The sequence below is a fragment of the Apteryx rowi genome, unplaced genomic scaffold, assembly GCF_003343035.1.
Source record: "Apteryx rowi isolate R43461 unplaced genomic scaffold, aptRow1 scaffold_194, whole genome shotgun sequence".
In the NCBI taxonomy this organism is placed as follows: domain Eukaryota; kingdom Metazoa; phylum Chordata; class Aves; order Apterygiformes; family Apterygidae; genus Apteryx; species Apteryx rowi.
The window spans coordinates 146,865-166,564 of NW_020448241.1; positions in this window are offsets into that span (position 1 = coordinate 146,865).

Below are 19,700 nucleotides of genomic sequence, written 5' to 3' on the forward strand. Positions count from 1 at the left end.
TGGAAACCATGTCAGAATAGGCTTCGTGTTCAGCACATGCTTCCTGTTGCTCTTTGAAATGTAAGCATGTGCTGAAGGCATGGGCTTCCTTGTGCTCATGAGCTGGGCTCCAGCTTCTGGAAAGAAATGTTTTGCACATCAGTGTCAGGGTATGAGTGATCTAAACCTTGTTTTTGTTCTGGACTCATGGATTTTATTCTGAAAGAGATTCTTTTATATCTACCTTGTAATCCTTTGTTTAGAAAACTGTAATTCCCAGTCATGTTTGTCCTTTAATAAGTTTCTTTTCCCATGATAGTTCTGGTACTTTTTTCCCCAAAGTCTGCATGTGGGGATGAAAAGGAGGGATGAAGAAGGAAGGATGCTTAGACTCTTCCATTTTTGCTGTGTGGTTTCTTGTTGGCCCCACGGCTGTATCTCTGTCACACAGCCTGAAACATATTCAGCTTCATTTTCCTGTGGTACATACTTTCCTATATTTTGTATGTCAGATAGCTTGCTTTTTTGGAGGAATACTTGCTCCCAGGAAGGAGACCTTTTTCTGCAAAGTGAGATCCAGTAACTTCATTGTTAAAGCAGCTGCAATATTTGACTCACTGGGACTTCTGGGAATTGTACTGCAGTCCTCAAGAGCAGTTACTGAGAATACAGTCACAAACCATTTCAGCTAGGCTGGTTTATACTGAGGCTTTGCTCTGGAAGCCAGTTTGGCTTGACTTTGGAATGTATGCTCGAGGTTTTTGAAATAATTTATTTTTCTTTCTGGAAACAAAGAATGACTCATCTTCACTGAAAACACTGGAATTCAGCTCTTCTAATCAAGGATTATGGACACTGTGGTTATCAAAGCTCTTTTTTGAAAGCTTATTCAGTGCCTCATGCCTGGAGACAGAACTGGAGGGATGCCCGTACAGTTAATGCTGTTGGGAAGGAGGGAGGAAAGGATGGAGGTAGAGGAAAGAAAACAGTGAGATCATATAAAAGTACCACTATTTTAAGAAGATGATTTAAAAGATTTAAAATTTGGCTGAATATCACATAACTATGGGGACTGTGAAAAGAAATGATAAATGACCACATTTTCATTATTTGTTGTTGGTCCTACTGGCTTTTGTTGGAGGTAAATATTCATAGTTAATTCTGGTACAGCCTCAGAACAATATCGTATAGCACAGCATTGTTCTTATTACAAATTTTAGAGTGTTTATGAAAATGAATCAATTAGTCAGCTAGTAGAATTGAATTTCAAATGTGAAGTGAACTACCCACATTAGGTAGAGCCATATATAGAAATTATGTGCACTCTGCCATAAATTACACAAGCATTCAATGCTGAAATATGATTCATCTATTTAGAAGATTTGAAACTCCTTTCATTTGCATAATTTGAAAGATGGCTAATAATTCAGACCTATTCCACGGTACAGATCACAAGAAAGAAATATATAAATGCCATAGCAAGACAGTTTTTGTCACTATTTCTCTACTTTTAAACAAGCTAAAACTTTACCATGAGAAGACCTATGAACATAAATCTTTACTCCCTTAATGGCATTTCTAGATAGGCAAACAGATCAGCCTAATAATTTTCAAATTGCATGGAATAATGACAGATCTTAAAACTCATTATTTCAGAGAGGTCTATTTAATTTTGTTTTCAGTAATGATATTCTGTTGTTGGTAATCCCTTGCAGTACTAATTCTCCAGCAGTGACCTTAATTCTCTCATGCATTTGTCCATTTCCCTTCTTCCTCCTACCTTCCAAGTGAACGGACAACTCTTAATATAAAAAAAACTTTTCAGTTTTCCCAACAAAGCTTCAGCCCCTGCCCACATCTGCTGTGAAAAGCCTTATAATTTCTCTTAGGTAAATATAGAAGGCCCTCCTATTCATACAGATGAAAATTAATGTGCTGATATATGCAGAAAGGGGAGTGCATTTTTGTCAGACTATGAGCCAGTCAAGAGCAGAGAAGTAGGCGGCAATATATAGAGTGCTAAGCATTTCAGTTCATAGCAGCATAGGAAACAGTGCTGAATTCCTAGGGTAATGCCCCTTGCTATGCTTGGTATCTCAGCATATAGCCTTTCATGTTTATTGAGCGACATCTTAAAGCCAGCAAGGCATTTTCCCACCATCATGCTTACCGACAACCTTTCTAGAGCCTCCCAGGTTGGACTCTTGGAAATCTTGTTCTAACTTCAGGCCTAAATATATTAAGGATAATAACATAAGGATATTAAGAATGGCTATTCCTGATCAGCCTAAAGTTCTTTCTAGCCAGGTAGTCTGTCTCTGACCATAACTAGCAGCAGATGCCTAGTGTGTCAGTATGCTAAAACAAAAGAAACCAATACTAGTTCTTCCCTGGTATATTCTCCCTGCTTCTGGTAATTTGTGGCTCAAGAACCTTGGTTGCTTGTCTCTTTTAGAGAAAGACAATGACTTGAGCAGAAATGTCCTGCAGATGGAATCCAGGCTGTGGTCCAGCATTTGGGCAATACTGTCCTGTGTAATAACTGCAGAAGAAATTGTCTTCCTTAGACAATACCACATTTAGCCTTTCCTTTCCCAGAGGCCAGATGGTGATTTTCTTGCTGACACTGAGTGCTATCTTATTTCTAGCAGAGTACCAGTGGCAATCAGTATAAGTAAGGGGACCTTAGATGTGAATGTCACACTCTAAGTTCAGGCTTTATTTCACTCAGTGTGTTGTAGCCTCTTTTCCTTCTAAACACTTTTAGTCCCACTTTTTATGCTATGCCATATGACTAATTATTCTCAATTTATTTGTACAGCCTTGCATTTTCTATCTATTATTCCTGAAATATAAAATGATCTGAATCCTTTTATATCTGGCTGCACTACCTAATTATTCCTCATTTGTTTTTATTCTCTTCCAATCTAGTATCATCTGCGAAGTTGGAAATCATGTTTTCATATCATAATTAGACCTCTAAGAACCGAAGAAAACTGCTTGGTGAATAAGCATGTAGAGGTTTTGGGTTATTTTTTCCCTATTCTCATTATGATGGAGATTTAAAGTGAGACAATAAATTAGAAATGCATGAAATTATGAGTTAAAAAATTCAAGCTGTTTGCCTATGGGCCATAATGTTACAGCAACCAAAAGCGGTGTGAAGAAATAGCTATGATAAGAAAGTTGGTTAGAAATGACTGATAAGGACATAGAAGCTGAGCTGACATGTTTCCTTACCAACTATGCTGTGTTAGAAGATGTGCTTATCTGGACCATGTACCTGCACTGCTTGTGTCAGGAGTGTAAAAGTTCCCTTCCTATTTTGCCCTATCTACATTTAGTCAATATATAGAGGGAAGTTCGTTAGCAGCTGGGACTTTGATGCAGACATAGTCTTCTACCTTGAGAAAGTCATTCTCTATCCCTAAGGTTAAAGATTTAAATTATGGCGCATTTAAAATATGGCTTATAATACTTCCTATCTCAGGGATATATATATCTCACACTTCAGTAATAGAGAGGATATAAGCACACTCACAATATGACAGAAGAGGGCTCCCCTGATTATGTTACTTAGCATACTGCAGCAGAAATCAACCAGTTGGACATATTCTAATACCAGCAAGGCAGAACAACTCAGGAGTCTTTGCTTCAGTCATAAGCATATCTAGCAGTCTGTATCTTAAATAGAATAAGTGCCACAGAATATAATTTTTTTTGTCTCCATTTGGCTCAAATTACAAGAGTTGGATGCATTGCTTTAAGCTGTTACAGAGCTGTAGACAATTCAAGGCACTACATATTTTCTCAAATTTGTAAAAATAGAATGAGGGAACAACTATCCCATAAGTAAACAAAAAGATCGCAAGGTACATAAAAGATCTCTCTTATCTGTGCATGTTTCAGACCATGTTTTTCTTCATGGGATTAACATTGGGATCTGCAGCATTCTTGGACGAGAAACAAATGTGATGGATCAGCCCAGGACAGGATCAATTCTGAAACCACAGACTCTGTTCAGGGAAGACCCCAGCTTCCTTTTCCTCTTCATTTCCAGGTGGAAGAAATGACGTTCTGCTTCCTGCACTCTGCAGACGTGTAACTATCTTTAGCTAATTTCCAGCAGAGAGTCACAGAGCATTTCCTGTGTGAGTTCAGACAGGTGCAGACTTTGCAGTTCTCTGCCAGTAAGTTTATTATGACTATTATTCTTAAGCATATTCTCCTCTTTCCAGTTCAGATAATGCTCAGAACAGGTCACCTGCACTAAATTGCCCCCTCATGCTGGTCCCATAGCATTGGCTCCCTGGTGAGAGATCATAAAACTAAGGGACAGACCATAGGGGGTCAGCTATGCTTTGATGTTGGCTGCTTTATTGTTTTTGTGAAACCAGGCATGAAAAGTAAAATGTATTTTCAATAGTTACTGCCATCGGCAGAGAGTGAGGCATGCATTGGGGAATGAGAGCTGGTGAGCTATAACACTTATGGAATCAGTCTAATGTTCTGAGCATCTCTGGGCCTGATTCTGATTTCACTTCACTGGTATCAGTCGGGAGTAGCTCCTTCAAATTCAGAGTAGTTATACTAGTAATATGATTGTCATATAGCAAGAGAGATCAGAATCACATCAGCTCTGCCAGAAGGCATAGATTTTTAAATTGCAGCCAGTGTTTTTCTGTCCCACACTTTTCAAGCACATTCAATTACAGGTGCAACTTAAGTCATTTATATGTCTTCCTGACTGACAGATATATCGGTTAATGTCCTACCTGCAAAATTATGCCCACAAGTATGTGCAGCTGTTGTTCTGAGTGAGCAGAAGGAATGCAGAATTGTGGTACTTTAGCAACTTTAACTCTATTCTGTAGCATGCCAGAAAGTAGGAAAACATTGTTAAAAAAATAATTTAATCCTACTAGTATGGGATATTTTAAATGTAGTTATTAAATATTATCTCTGCAGGGCAGAGTTTAAGGGCATTAGTATACTGTAACTTCATATTTTTCCATACATCTGTCAGATGTTACTCTTAAGTGTATCTTCAACTATAAACTTACTGGCTTTGGAGTGGTTTGGTTTTAGATGATGACATTCCTGTAAAACCTATGATTTGCTGGGCCATAGAGTTTTTTACCTTGGAATGTAAAAATGCTTGTGAAATTATTTCAATTAATACTTTAAAGTCTGCATCTGTTTTTGTACCAGTCACCCTGAACACATATTGAATTTTTTACTGAGTGCATGACTGGTCTCCTAAATCTCACGTAGGTTTTCTATTCCCTCATTAGATGATTCAAAGATTTTACCAGAGACATAATTAACTACAGATTAGAAATTTTAAGAAAAATGGCCTTTAATATTAGCCCATGTGGAATATTTTTAATTCAGAAACACTTTCAAGCATACCCAGTGTTTTTCCAAATATTCTAAATAACTGACAATGGAACCCAGTTCATCACAGCAACTTGGATGTTATTCTTACTTCATTAAAATACTAAGGCAACTTTAAAAATAGCAGATGATGTCTAAAAGAAGTTTTGGGGGCCTTGAGAACACTTTGGGGGAAGATGGACAAAGGCAACTGAAAATACCATCTGAATTATATAATTTTTTAAACTTGGAAATAGGAACTGTGATTTTTATGATGAAAGGCCATATAAGAATATAGGAGTGTATCAGCAGAGTTCTCTGTCTCCATTTCCACCCTTGTTTTTCCAGTTTACCACAGCCTACAACCCATTCTTACAAATGTTTGTGAGACAACACTGAAATGTGATTAAGGTAGGCACCAACATACACAGTGAAGTCTTATAAAAAGAATTGGCACACTGCTATTTCCCTGAATCCTTAATTTTTAATATGATAAATGATTCCTTAAACTCCATGCTCCAAAAGCTTATCGTAAAGCTCAATTTTGAGATAGTCAAAAAACAGTTCAAAACGAAGGCTTAGATTGAGATGTCTCCTTAACTTTGGTATGCACTAACTGTTGAAATCTTCCGAAACTGGCTTGGTCCAACTCATCCCTAAATGGCTCGCTTCTCTCCTTCCCGTTTCGCATTGAGCCAAAGCAACTGGATTTAATGTGGGGCAGTGCACAGGCTCCTAATCCACATGAGCAATGCAGCTCCTGCACAGGCTGCGGGTAGCACAGACACAGCCCTTCCAAACTGGCTATGGAGCTCTGCATCTATATGTTTTCTTATCCCATGTTTTCCTACCCAGAATAGTCCAATAACTTGCTGTGCAATATCTGATGAAAAGCTAGCACAGAGATATTTTCTGTAGCATTTATTGGTCCAAAAATTCCAGTTGTCTCTTTGACTGCATTCCTCTTTCCAACCCCCCTCACCCACCACTGTGAAAGATTTTAAGTGGTGTAGAGAGCTCCATGTGAATCTCTACCTTTGTATAAAATTTAGCTGCAAACAGTGTTTGATGTAATTAAGTAGGAATTACATTAAATTCCCACATTACAGCTGGATTTGGTGGAGAGGGCTGTGGAGTAGTTTTGAAGAAATTACTGTGTTCTTTGACACTTTGTGATGCAAGTTCCTTCAGATTTCATGGCTTTGTCACACTTTAGATCAATGGCACTGTGCTGATCAGCCATAAAACTATCCTTTAYTTGAAATTAAATGTGGAGAAGTTTGAATTGTTCTGTGTGTATACAGACATAACTAGCTCGTCTTTGACAGAGCTCAGATTATTTATACTGCAGCTGCAGTAAATTTGAATTGCACCAAATGTAGCTCTTTAAATGTCAGCTAGATTTTGTCAAGACCTACTTTTCACTTGTTATAAATATTACTTGTTATAGATGCTAAAACTCTTCAAAAAGAGGAATGCCACTTAGGGTAAAGTCAAAGCATTCAGAAGTGGTATGGATCATTGCAGGACATATATTTCTCTTACAAAAAATGAACAAAGTGACCTTTGTATGTATTTTAGGATTTTGGGGTGGGGGAATTCACCCTCTCCATAGGTAAGGTCCTACACAACTTTTCGATAACTACTGATGACAGTAATTAGTATTAATGTAAATTTTTGGTACATATCCATGGAGGCAAGTCCAACATGACCATCTTTCCTAAAACTGAATTAATATAATAAAGTTCAGGAAATGACCGTTTAAAAACTGGTAAAGGAAAAAAAAAAAAGGAAGATTTGAATATTCAATTTATGTAGGCTTCTTACTGAAGACGTTAAATTTTGATTATCTCAGAAAGTTGTCTACTGTATTTTGGTGTAACATAACAAGGAGAAAATTCAGTTTATAATTTAAGACCTTAGTTGCTACCAAGCAATTAGATGGTCCATAATCCAAAGCTTAAAATAGAAATGAAGAGGGAAGTCCTGCATCCTTTTCAGAATCTCAGGAAATGCTGAGCTCAGGCTCAGTTCAAATTTTATCTGTTTCACTGAGAGAAATAGAAGGTTTATCACTGCATATAAAAAGTGGGATTACAATAATGATTGTAATTTTCTTGAGTGGAGGAATGACAATTTTCTAATTTTATATCACGTGATGGAACAAGAGTGAGGAGGATTTGTTTGCACCTGGGACAGATCAGCCACATTCAGAAGAAGATGAACTATCTTAGAAGACAGCTTTTAAGTAGACAGGTAACTTTTAAATAGTACTAAAGGAAGTTCTGTCTCCATTAATGCAATTACAGCCAAATATTTTTGCTTGGATTGGGGAAAAAAATCTGCGTTCTTAGCTATAGAGTTTTTAAGACCCCCCCATTCTCTTGCTTTTTACTGTGGATGGTAATTCCACTACGGGGCAGTGGCAATGTGACAGATCTTGCCCTTACACAATTTTGACTGTCAGATTACATCAATCCTAGTTACTATTTATTATTAATTTCCTTTCTGACCAGTCACTTTAAATTACTCAAAGTCTTAGCTTTACATCATCAGAAATCAAGAAGTTAAGTGTTTAAGTTTCTAGGGCAAAACAGGTATTTTTCATCAGGGTTTTGTGATACCTTATTTCTTTAAAACACAGGCTGGTTGAATGGGGTGGTATCATAGGGAGAAATACTGACTTGGGGAAAGCTCCAAAGAACTTGCCTTACCCGTAGCTTTCTTTTTCTATTTTACTTATTCATTTTTTAAATACTTCCAAACCATTTTACTTACCATGTTAAGTGTGTAATTTTTATTGATCTCACAGAGGACTCATTTAAATTTTCATCACAATTACATCAGCACATATTATCTTATTGCCACGGTGTTATCATTATTATAACTTTAATTATATTTTGTTACTAACCAGAAACAATTATAGAAAGACAAGGAATGTTATAACTTAACAAAAACATTGCCAGTGGAGAAACCTGGTTCTTCTGAAAGAATATTAAAAGAGAAGTGTGATGTAGGTGCTCTGAACTCATTTCTGCAGCAGCACTTCCTCCTCCATTAAGTGTAAAGGGCATCAAGGAGGCTGATGTTCCCTTGGGTTTGTGACTCTCCAGATTCCTGGAAGAGTCAGTGCTGGCCACCTCCAAGGACCTCCATTCAGGGTGGATCTGAGCCCTTGAAATATCCTCAGACAATGTTTGAACCCTCTGATGTTCTAGGGGCTAAACTCTGTTCTGCTGTAGCCCGGTGTAAATCTGTAGTTATTTATATAATTAGCAATGTTACCTGTATACATTAAAGCAGAATTTGTTCTTTGATTTAGGTCCAAGCACAGAAAGGAGAGAGAATTAAGTTTGATTTTATAGCATACTTTCTGAGTTAATTTCTGAGAATCTGGGAAGCCTGGTGTGTACTCAGCAGTACCAGTCTTTTCACCTGCACAGAACTTAAACACAGGAAACCTAAAAATAGATGGGAAGAATATATATGGGGTAGAAAGGAGAGAGAGAAAGAAATCAGTTCAGCTAGAATATTCCAAAACACATTTATGTTCAGCTGGAGGAACAAGTATGGGGACTATGAATGTTTGGGTTGGCTGGGGGACATTATTTGAATTAGATCCACCTGAAAGGGTGAAAAGGCATTACTGCTGCAYACAGTTAATACCACAAGTCTTTAGCTTTTGTGGTTGTTGTTATTAATGTGGCGTTTTGCTTTCCATAAAGGATGTTTACATTTCAGTTGTAGCTTCCAGCCTGAGCTCACAATTCACATTTCTGTGTAAAAGAATTAAGTTTCACAGTGAAACCCAGTTTAATTTTTCACCTTGCATTTGCCATGTAAACTTGATTTTTTAAACTTATTTTCCAGCTCTGGTATTCTCTTATTAGACTTAGGATATTATGACACTTTCAAGATGCTTTCTATTTGTAACTTAGCATTATGCAGTGTCAAGAATAATCAAAAGCATAAAGGGATGACAGAGAAAAATCCCATTTATCTGATCTTTTTGGATCACACTTCTGCAAGTTTCACTTTAGAGTGCCTGTTTGGGGAGCTAAAAATTACCTTTTTAGCAAATCAAACATGCAAGCAAAAGTTAGCAGAAAATGAACAGTATCATACGGTAACTTTATCAGAACAGGATCACAAAATTCAGAGCCAGGTGGGTTCATTTCAGATGTTTGAGTATTGGGTTCCAGCCCTCAGGGTGACTGACTCTTTCAGTCAGATGGGGAGGTAACATCAGCTGACAGTTTCTTTTCTGTTAGGCACAATTTTCTCTCATTATTTTTTCATTTGGTCTTCATTTTTTTTGCTCTGAAAACAACGTGCAATTGTAATTTTAGTAGTTTGTACTTTGTGCATCTTTATTTAAACCATGCAATTGAAAGAACTATTACTTTCAGAAGTGTAAAGTTGCTATCATTTTGATACAGTGACTTTACGACAGGCAAATTTTGATTAAGTAGTTCTGATATTTGTATTTATATGTATCCTCTTAAAATATATCATTTTTATTATTTCTGGCAACTGACTGATTGTTTTTTGTCTTCAGTTTTAGTATTAGGGCTTCAATGAGTTTCAGCCTTTCAACTTTTTGCATAAAACAAGGGTATTCCATAGGCAAATGATTAGTCATATAATGGTAGTACCTGTTGTGAACTCAGAGCTGGTGATACCGTTTGAACCTTTCATGATACTAATACAAGGAAAGCAAAAGGTACTGTGAAACTGTTAAGTCCTTGGAGCAAAGCTTCTGTGGAATACTGAGGGGGTGTGGAAAGGGTGCGAGTTATCATCTCACTCTGTGCCCTCTCTAGCTATGGAGGTGAATGATCTATCTTGCCAGGGAGAGGAGAAAAAGACCTATAAATCATATTGCAAGTTGCAGCATATGAAAGCTGGGAACCTTGAAACTTTTTGCTTCCCTCCACCCTTCTGACATATTGACTGTGTACCGTGTGCTCTTGTCCCAGCACATATACCCTCCAGCTGTCCCCATGCATCCAACTTTGCTCTACTCCCTTCCCCTCGCCCCTGCTGTAGCAGTGAGAGCATGCAAACAGCACTAGCCTGTCTGGGGTGAAGAGATGAAGAGAAATTCAGAGCTATAGCACGGCCATGAAATACAGAATAGGTAGAGGATTGACTTAGGATGTGTCTACACAGGGTGGTAAGACACAAGACTAGTGTTGTAGACATGTCAGTGGTGTCAGCACTTAGTAAGTTTGGGGTCCTCTGGCATTAGATGCATTAAGAATTTCAAGACCACAGCATCAACAAATTGCTTGTCAAGACTGTATGCTGGTAGGCATATTCATACATGTATACTATGATGCATTCCAGGTCCTGAAACATATCATACATCAAGATGCTCAAAAACATACACTATTATATGTGTAAAAGAAGTGAATGTCTGTTATTTACAACTTATAGGCATTTACACTTTGGTCAAAATGGGATTTTGGTACTATTAATATCTAGAGACTTGTGGCAGAATTCATAGCCTTGAGTTAGACATCTAGGTTTCCTAAACAACCTGAAAGAAAGATTATGTGACTCATAATGGCGTGCACAACCCTAAGCAGTGAGCCATCCGAGGTAGCAATAGCAAAGCCCTGAGGACAGACTCATGTTTTAAATCCCCACCCTCTCTGGGGTTTAGGTGCTTAACTGTGCATTTCTTTCTGCGCATGATTTATAGCCATGAAAGTAGGCACTTAATCCTCTTCTTTAGACAAAAACAGATAGAAATAGAATCAATCTTTTCTTTTAAAAGGGAGCTAGAGGAGAAGTAGGTGGTGATTCCACTCACCTCCTCCTCACCTCCTTTTCATATGGGATCAGAGGACAACTCATTTCAGTCCTTTTTTCTGCTAGCGCAAACTCAATTTGACCTGGAAAGTTCCTCAGTCTATAGGCTGCTATAGCCTATAGGGAGAATAAATACCTTCAAACTGTACCCCTGAAGATATGGCTGGTTGTATAGAAGAATCCAAGATTCAATGAGCTAGGGAGGGAAAGTAAGAGTAACCCAGATTTTGTAGTGTAGTGGTTAGGGCACTTTCATGGATATGGAAGACTCTAGTCTATGCTTCAAGGACTATTTAATTATTTTCTTTTACATAGGCAGTGGATAAAATATGGGAACAGTTGTACCAGAGACCAATATCAAGGACTCTCCTTTGGAAAACAATTCCCATGGACAGCTCTCTGCAGAGTCAAGCTTGCATCTTTATCTCTGTCCCAATATATGCAAAACCCCCCAAATGACTAGTCTATGAAATATCTAATAAAATTGTGATGCAAACTGATGCAAGTCTTCTTGAAAATTTCAGAAATCAGTCAAAATAATTGAATTAATTACCTTACTTCATTGCTAAAAGGGCTTTAAGAGTCAATTACACACAGGAACAGGGGAGAGTTGCAAGCCTGAAAAATAGAAGCAATAAAGTGAAATATTCTTCTAGGGAAAAAAGTGGGGATACATGAGTAGGAAGTGCTCTGTAGAAAAAAAATGATAGCAGTAAAACACACAGGAAAGGGTGATGGCATGAACCTATGTGATCACTGCAAATTGGCAAAGACTTACTGAATGGCAGTGCTTGGAAAGAACAAGTCTGCATCGCAGCAGTCAGACCAGGATCTGCTACTGCTCAGATAATGATCTAACTGTGGAGAAAGCCATGCAAAGATAGTTATCTAGCAGATACATAAATATATATATATATATATATATGCATTTAAATTTAAAATTAAATTGCAAAATGCTTGCCTTTTGTTGTGATATGTCATGTTGTAAGTTGTTCATAATAGTGACTGTCTCCTTGTGTATTTGGACAGTATCTAATTACTGTTGGTGGTAGAGTTAGTTTTGCCAGCCCATGTGGGCAGCACATGAATACATACCTCCACCTCCTCTCTTTCTGTATATGCAGAGAACATTTGTCAGGGAACATTTAGAGAAATGAGAGATAGCTAATAATGCAGAATCTATCAACATGCTATAACCTATGTCAGGGGAGCACTGGATAGGAGCTTTGTGCCTAGGCTGCTTGTGAAAATTTTAAGTTGATGTGTTTAGGGTTTCCCATGTGTGTAACATCATACATATATACATTTGTCCTGACAGCACTTCTACAGCTCTGTCTACAGTAAAGGGTTTCACTGTTGTCAGTTGTACTACACGAATGAACAGGTCATCTATGTTATGCATCCTTTTATTCTAGCTCCTGGCACCACTAAGCAGCACTGCTCAGAACTGGTTAGGCTTGCAAACTGTTGCCTCCATCTTACAATGCACAATATCAAAGGCACAAGGTTGCTAGTGTGAAGCAAATTTACATTTTTCTTCTTTTTGTATGTGACATTACGGATGGCTACAGATGGTTCTGTTCTGTACAACGGTCTGTTGCAGGAGGTAACAGCTATGGAAGTATATGCTTACAAATGTGCAAAGTACATGAATGTCAAACCTAAGCTAGATTGTTTGGACCAGATAATTCAGAGTTTACTTCAAGTTCAGTAGAATTACTTGTAGAGTAACAAAATGCTTTGCCTGAAAAAGGCAGAGCTCTTATAGCTCCAAGGAAGGCTGATGATATTGATGATAAATTGATGATAAGCAAAAGTTAGTCTTTAGTGCTGGTAATAATAGTGCTAATTAACAATATTAATATGGTAAAAAGAAATGATTTTTAAAAGCATATAATATGTGCAAAGTTATTTGTCAAATCTAGCTTGCAAGGCCATAATGCAACATGAACGAGAGCTATTGTTAGTAAAGTAATTTTATTTCAGAGAACTCATTGTGTTTTCTCTTCCATAGTATAGATATCTCTGAAAAGAAGTTGAAGGTCACATCTGGAAGACTAAAATGTATTTTCCCACAGAAGATATTAAAAGCTTTATGATTATGCCAGAGCACATAGTTAAGTATATGAAACCATTACAGGGCACCTGATCTAGATGAATAACATTCCCAAATTCCAGAGGAATCATTAACATAAAGGAAAAATGCCTTTAGAATTTCTTTTTTTTTTTTTTTYCCACATCTTCTTAACATCTAGGGAAACATCAAAAGAGCAAAAAGAGGGTAGTGGTGTTTCCTTATTTTTAGGAGAAGGATGAAGAGAGGATTCTGTGGAGTGTGTAATATAGAAAGAATACTCACTGCTGTTTAAAGAAAGGGCAATCAAACTTGATGAATGAGCACGATTTCTATATGGACAGTCCCAAATAGGTAGAGAAAAAGTAAATTAAAGGACATATTTTATCTGGACATAAGAGCTGTTTGATACTATAGCCATATACTGACATGCACAAAATAGATTACTCTAAAACGCTAGGCTGAGATAAACATGGAGGGCTGCTGAAATGAATTTAAAATGAGTTTAGGAGAGGGAAATAAAGCATGTAAGTTAAAGGGAAATGCTTTAGGAGGAGATCTGACACAAATGAGGGAGAACAAGTGGTCAGAGCCAAACACCACTCTTTTGTATACAGGAGGGTGTTACTGGAGAGTTGATTTTGCAAAAAATGAATGGAACAATTGCAAAAATAAGGCTGTGCAAACATAAAACAATAGTTTTAATGCTATGGTGTTAGGAGAGCACAAATGGCTCATTTAATTTAATGGGGTGGAGGAATGCAACTAATCCCACCCCCAGCAGCAGAACACCCAATGTCAATGACAGGAGCTGGGGATATAGGCAGGAAACAAAAATCTATCTGCACAATGCTTAGCGAGATTAATAAAACAGACTACTCCATTTCTACATGTGAACATACTTATATTGTTAACCTACATGCAGTATGTTTATTCTCATCAGTGCTAAACACAGACGAGATGGATTGTAAGCAAAAGATGGATGYTTCTGTGTTGGGTGCTAAAGGTTTTAATGCACTGTGCAGCGCATCCATCTGTCTATCTGTTTTATGCTCCTGAGAATCTTTCATTCTCCTCACATCTCTGTCATGCTTCCATTCTTTGAGTAAATAATCTTCAGGTAGAACATGACAGTTCTTTAATGTAGCTGTAGTTTATTTTGAGGTTAATCTGTGTCAAGCTTGTATTGCTCCTTCTCTCTTTGGGTGGTAGCTTTAGATTGTGGGCAGAATCAAAAAGGCGTGTTGCACAAATGGTRAATCAAGCAGTGAGTGAAGCAGGCCAGTCCAAGTGAACTACCGATAAAAACTTTAGACCATATTGTATTTCCATCTTCATGCCACATATGTTACAGATAAACGATTATAAGAATATACAGGAGAATTTTACAGTACATTTTAGCATGCATGCCTTTCTGCTTGCAAAGCCTCATACTTCCATATTGAAAGATTGGTTATGTAGAGTGAGTTATCTCTGTAAAGAGAGAAAAAGACATAAAGTTCTCTAAAATTAAGTAAAAGACCAGCTACTCTCTCATAAAAATGTCACAGTTTCAAGAGCCAGTAGCTCACAGATCTTCAAGGTCAGAAAAATATGTGAAGTCCTACATGGGAGCTGGGAATCTCCTCTTGCAAATATTGCCCTGTGAAGCCATGCTTTCTAGTCCTGAAGGGCCATGCATTATTGAACTTTACAGCTGTGATGACTGTAGGTATAGGAAGGATGCTGCAGGTGGAGAAGTGAAAGCTTCTTACAGCCTTTGGGCAGAAGTAATTTCAAGGAAAGAAATACATACTTTGGTGGTTGTCATTTTTATAAGTTTTCGAGGTTGCTTAAAGCTATGTCTCTGGCTTGGACTGTTAAATAAATCCCAGATAATAAGAACAGGAGAAAGGAAAAGGATATATTCTTAGCTGTAAATATGGTTAGCAATACCCACATGCTGAGCTGAGGTAGCCACAGATTTAAAATCTCTTCAATGGACTTATTCTGTAGCTCATATAAATCTCAAATATTCTTTATTAAAATTGCTGTCCACAAAAAAAATCTTTTCTTTGAGAAGTTTTGTAGAAATTGCTCAGGCAATGTGCCAGCCCATAATGTAAAAATCTTCATTGTCTTTAYTTTTTTAACATGCTCATTTATAGTAACAAAATTTTTAAAAGCACCCACAATAAACACCATGCTTTCCAGGCATATACATAAGATGTGCTGGCATCTCCATTTTTCTATACTGTACATGCTCATTTAGGTTATGGTAAAGTGGGTATAAAACACTGCTGAAACACAATGCAAATGATGTACGCCTCTTTGCAGTGAGATAAACGATTATATGTGGTATTAGAGCTGTAATTTTATGCTTGTTAGTCATCCAGTTTTGATTAAGGGATCATTTATTTTAAGAATAAGTCTGCACCATGGTGCAGGCTTTCTCTTTCTACATCAAGCTGTAGATTAAAGAGCAGGACAGAAAAACAACACAAGACTAAGACTAGTGACTGTTACAGTAGAAGTAGCAAAACACAATGCGGAACATTCCTCTTTCCAGTAGAAGAGGTACCAAATGGAACAGTTGGGGTCTTGCTTCAAAGGTAATTTGGGTAATTTGGACCCTCAAGGTAAACACTAGAAATTTTCACATTGCTCGTAAAAAGCTAGCTTGTGCTAAGAATGACAAAATATTTTCCTTCCAAACACCACAACCCTTTCAGATTAATTCCACAACTTGTACCTATCATGAGGTCTTTGATAACTCCTAAAATATTTCTGCAATTACATACATGACAGACACTCTTGAACCAAGTCAAAATCAAATGAGAAAGAATGGAGAGATTTCAAGCTTTTAGCCGAGATCATATGGGAAAGAGATTTAAATTTTGACGGCTGCTAAGCTAAAAAGAAAAAAAAAAAGCCAACAAACTGAATCTCTGTTGTGCAAGTGTTATGAAAAAAAAACAGGAAATTTCATTTTTTCCTTTCTGAATAATTGAGTTGAAGTAATACAGACAAGTAAAGATTWTACCTTCTGGCAGATAAGATTGGTGACTTCATGCCAGAAGGAAATGACTTTCTGACATACCATGAATTGCGGAGTGTGAGTTAGGGAGTGGCGTGAACATTACCACCATATTGATGATTATTTGGATTCAGAAAAATCCTGCCTGATTGAAATATGTGGAAGGTCTCCTCTGAGACCTATAGCCTTAATCCGTGACAAATATTTACTTCATTTATAATGGGCTAGCTGATTCCTAGTGCCTCTTGGCTAAAAGCTCATGCATACACCAGAAGAAAGAAGTCTTCCTAAAGTACATCTGAATTTAAGGCTTTGGTTCAGACATCAGGGGAATGAAGGGACTCAAAATACAAGTCATCAGCTAAACTTTCTTTATATTGCATAAGGATACCTTTCAATCCTAATAAACCCAGCCTCAACGCAATCTCATTGCTCCTATTACATATAGGAGTGCAAAATTCTGATCCTGGCTCACAAAGGAGAAAGTCTGGCATAATTCAGATATTGAAAATCATCTATTCAAGATATGACAGCAAGTCTTGAAGATAGAAAAACGGTGGCTTTAAATTTCCAAACATGTATCAGCTGCCATCGAACTGTAACTAGGTGGTGACCTTGCAGACCATCAGCACAGGGTGATGCAGGTGCTGAGCTCTGCGCTATTCTGGCTGCCTGGTGACGGGGAACCAGGCTGGGGAGTGAGCTCAAAGCTGGCTTGGGCAGCTTGCTGCAAACAGGACTCAAACCTTCCACTGCAGCATACGTTTTCTTTCAGGTGCAGCTTCTCGCTCAAGGGATGTGGGGTCCCCTGCCACCTAATTAGTGTGCTGAGCTTTTGGTGATTCATTACATCAGAAATTACACTCCTGGCAGAGTGGATTAATATATATTTAAAACTCTATTAGCTAGGATGTAATTCATGTCATGGTTTTCTTTTCCTTTAGTTTTTGCTGCTGTTTCAGTGAGCCCGCAGGGCACATTTTCCTGAAAGACAGATATGCTTTCTCATGTAACACCCCATTAAGTAAAGCCCTTTAGCAAGGACAAAGAGCCTCTGAAGATCCTCTCCTGACATAGAATGTTTACAGGCTGAAACATGAAATCTCCTGTTATGTTAAAAAAGAAAAAAAATCTAAAAGTTCTTAGTTAATCTGCCTATCCTCCCGTAGATTTTCCCATGACTTCAAGAGCTGAAATGTTCTTTCTGTTTGATATTTCCCAAGAAAGCTGCTGCTGCTTCTTCTTTGACCGGTTTATAATGGCTTTGTTCATACCTGTCAAGCATTTGCTCTTGTGTCAAGTTTATATACTTCAGATATATGTAAATGAGAAGAGTGTTGGAAAAGAAAAGGTAGTCCTGGCTGCTGTAGGTGTGCAAGCCTCTGAGAGCTGCAAAATCAGTGAAGTGCAAATAGGTTGGTGGGAATAGGCATACTTTGCTGGCTTGTGCTTCTGACTGTGCAAACTGGGTGAAAGCAGGGAGCAATGTGCATGCAGCTAGAGTTGCTACACAGTAGTGTGGGATGTCAGGTAAATCTCCTCCAAAGGATGGTAGTCTGGGGACAGAAGTATGGTCTTGGTGCAGTGGAGTGGTTTTATGCATCTTGGCTCTCGGCTTGTATATGTGGATTAGTAAAGGGCAGTAGAGGCAGTCAAAGAGGTGTGACTGATGGGTTCAATGTAATACATGGCTGCAGAGCTGTTCATAACAAATTGTACATGTGGACCTGATGGTCCTGTGATCAGTTTCTTCCCAATGGACGTTTCATGTTCTTAGCATCAGTTCAGCCTTAAACAGCTTTTTTCTTCTCTGCCTGACAAAGTGTTCCTGTCTGTCTTTCACAACCTCAGTAGGATTTATTTCTTCCCACCTGCCATGCAGAGGAAATTTGACTCAGAAAGATGAGATGCAAATATTATGCAAGCTTGACCTTTTCATTTACAGGGTAACTAATTAGCTTGACAAGTAACACATTTAGTAAAGTACATATATGTCATTAGATAATCCTGCCTACTTCTTTATGGCTGCTCTATAAAATATATCTTGCTTGCATTGCAGTTAACTGCAAGTTTGTTATTGATTTCAGTACAAGCAGGAGTACAGACCTTTACCAAAGGCAAAATAACTTAATACTCAGTCTCCATTTTGGTAACAAAAGCAACCTTATAGTTGCATCTTTATTCTTGTCTTGGTACCAGAATAATGTTGGCTGAGTTCATTTTTTTCAGTTTTGCTTCCTTTTTGTTTAGCAAATGCAAAACCTAATATGGAAGTCTAAAATACAAACATTTGCAGAATAAACTTCAGGGAAAGTTAAAAGTTTCTGAGGTGGTCTAAACTCAACTTGCAGTCTGGACTTGACTTTAGGGTAAATCTGTGCAGCTGCTAGATATCCTCCCTAATCTAAGCTATGTCATGGCGTTTATGCATAGACTGCTGTGTTGCAGTCTGCTCTGTAGCTGTAACTTACATTGTTACTTCATTGATTGGCAGCTAAACAAAGAAAGAGATGGTCATGGCCATTATTCACTGCATGTGAGGCATGGCATCCTGGCATCCAAAGGGTCTGAGGAGAGGTGGTTAGGTCCCCCATTCAAGGAGGCGGAGAAAAGGGGTGATGATGCAGACACGAGGGCAGTCAAAAGAAAAGGCCAAGAATTTGACCCAGGTTGTCYATGTCGTCAGAAAGAGACTGGTTGTGTCTAAACCAGAAAGCCAGCCACAGCTTACATTTGTGAATCGTTTATGGCCATGAACAGATGTTCTTAACCATGGTGAACCTTGAATCCTGAGTAGCTTTGGGTCTGATTTAAGATGATTAGTTTTTCCTAGCTCTGGATTGCAGTATCTGGCTTTTAGAGACACCTCACCATATGGTGTGGCAACAAAGATGAATGGTATCTCACTGCAGAAGTTAAGTAAGGATACCTTTCAATCCTAATAAACCCAGCCTGTGATATTCAGAGTCCTTTAAACCCTGATAATTAGCAAGACTAAAAATGAGGGGAAAGTGTTGCAAGTGTAATCTACTGGATGGCAGGTAGCAGAGAATAGGAGCCTTTGACTGCCTACAGCAAAGAATGTGCATAAATTTCATACAGAAATTTTGAACTGCTCTGTTCCCCTTTCAGATTCATTTTGGAAAATGCTCAGGTTTTGACTATAAAATACATCATGTAACTGTTTCACTCTTTTATATACATTTTTCTGATCCAGAACTGAGTCTGGTATCATCATTAGGTCATCTGCTTTGTGCCTCTCTGTTATTTTATGGTCCTTGTCAGTTTATTACCTCTTTGTCTTTCATGAAGCAAAGATGGGAGCTTTACAGATAGGGAACTAAATCACAGAGAAACTACAAGAGTTTTTGTGTGACCTATGCACATGAATGTAATAATCAGTCTTATTGACAGGTGCAGACACTACACACCAGTGCT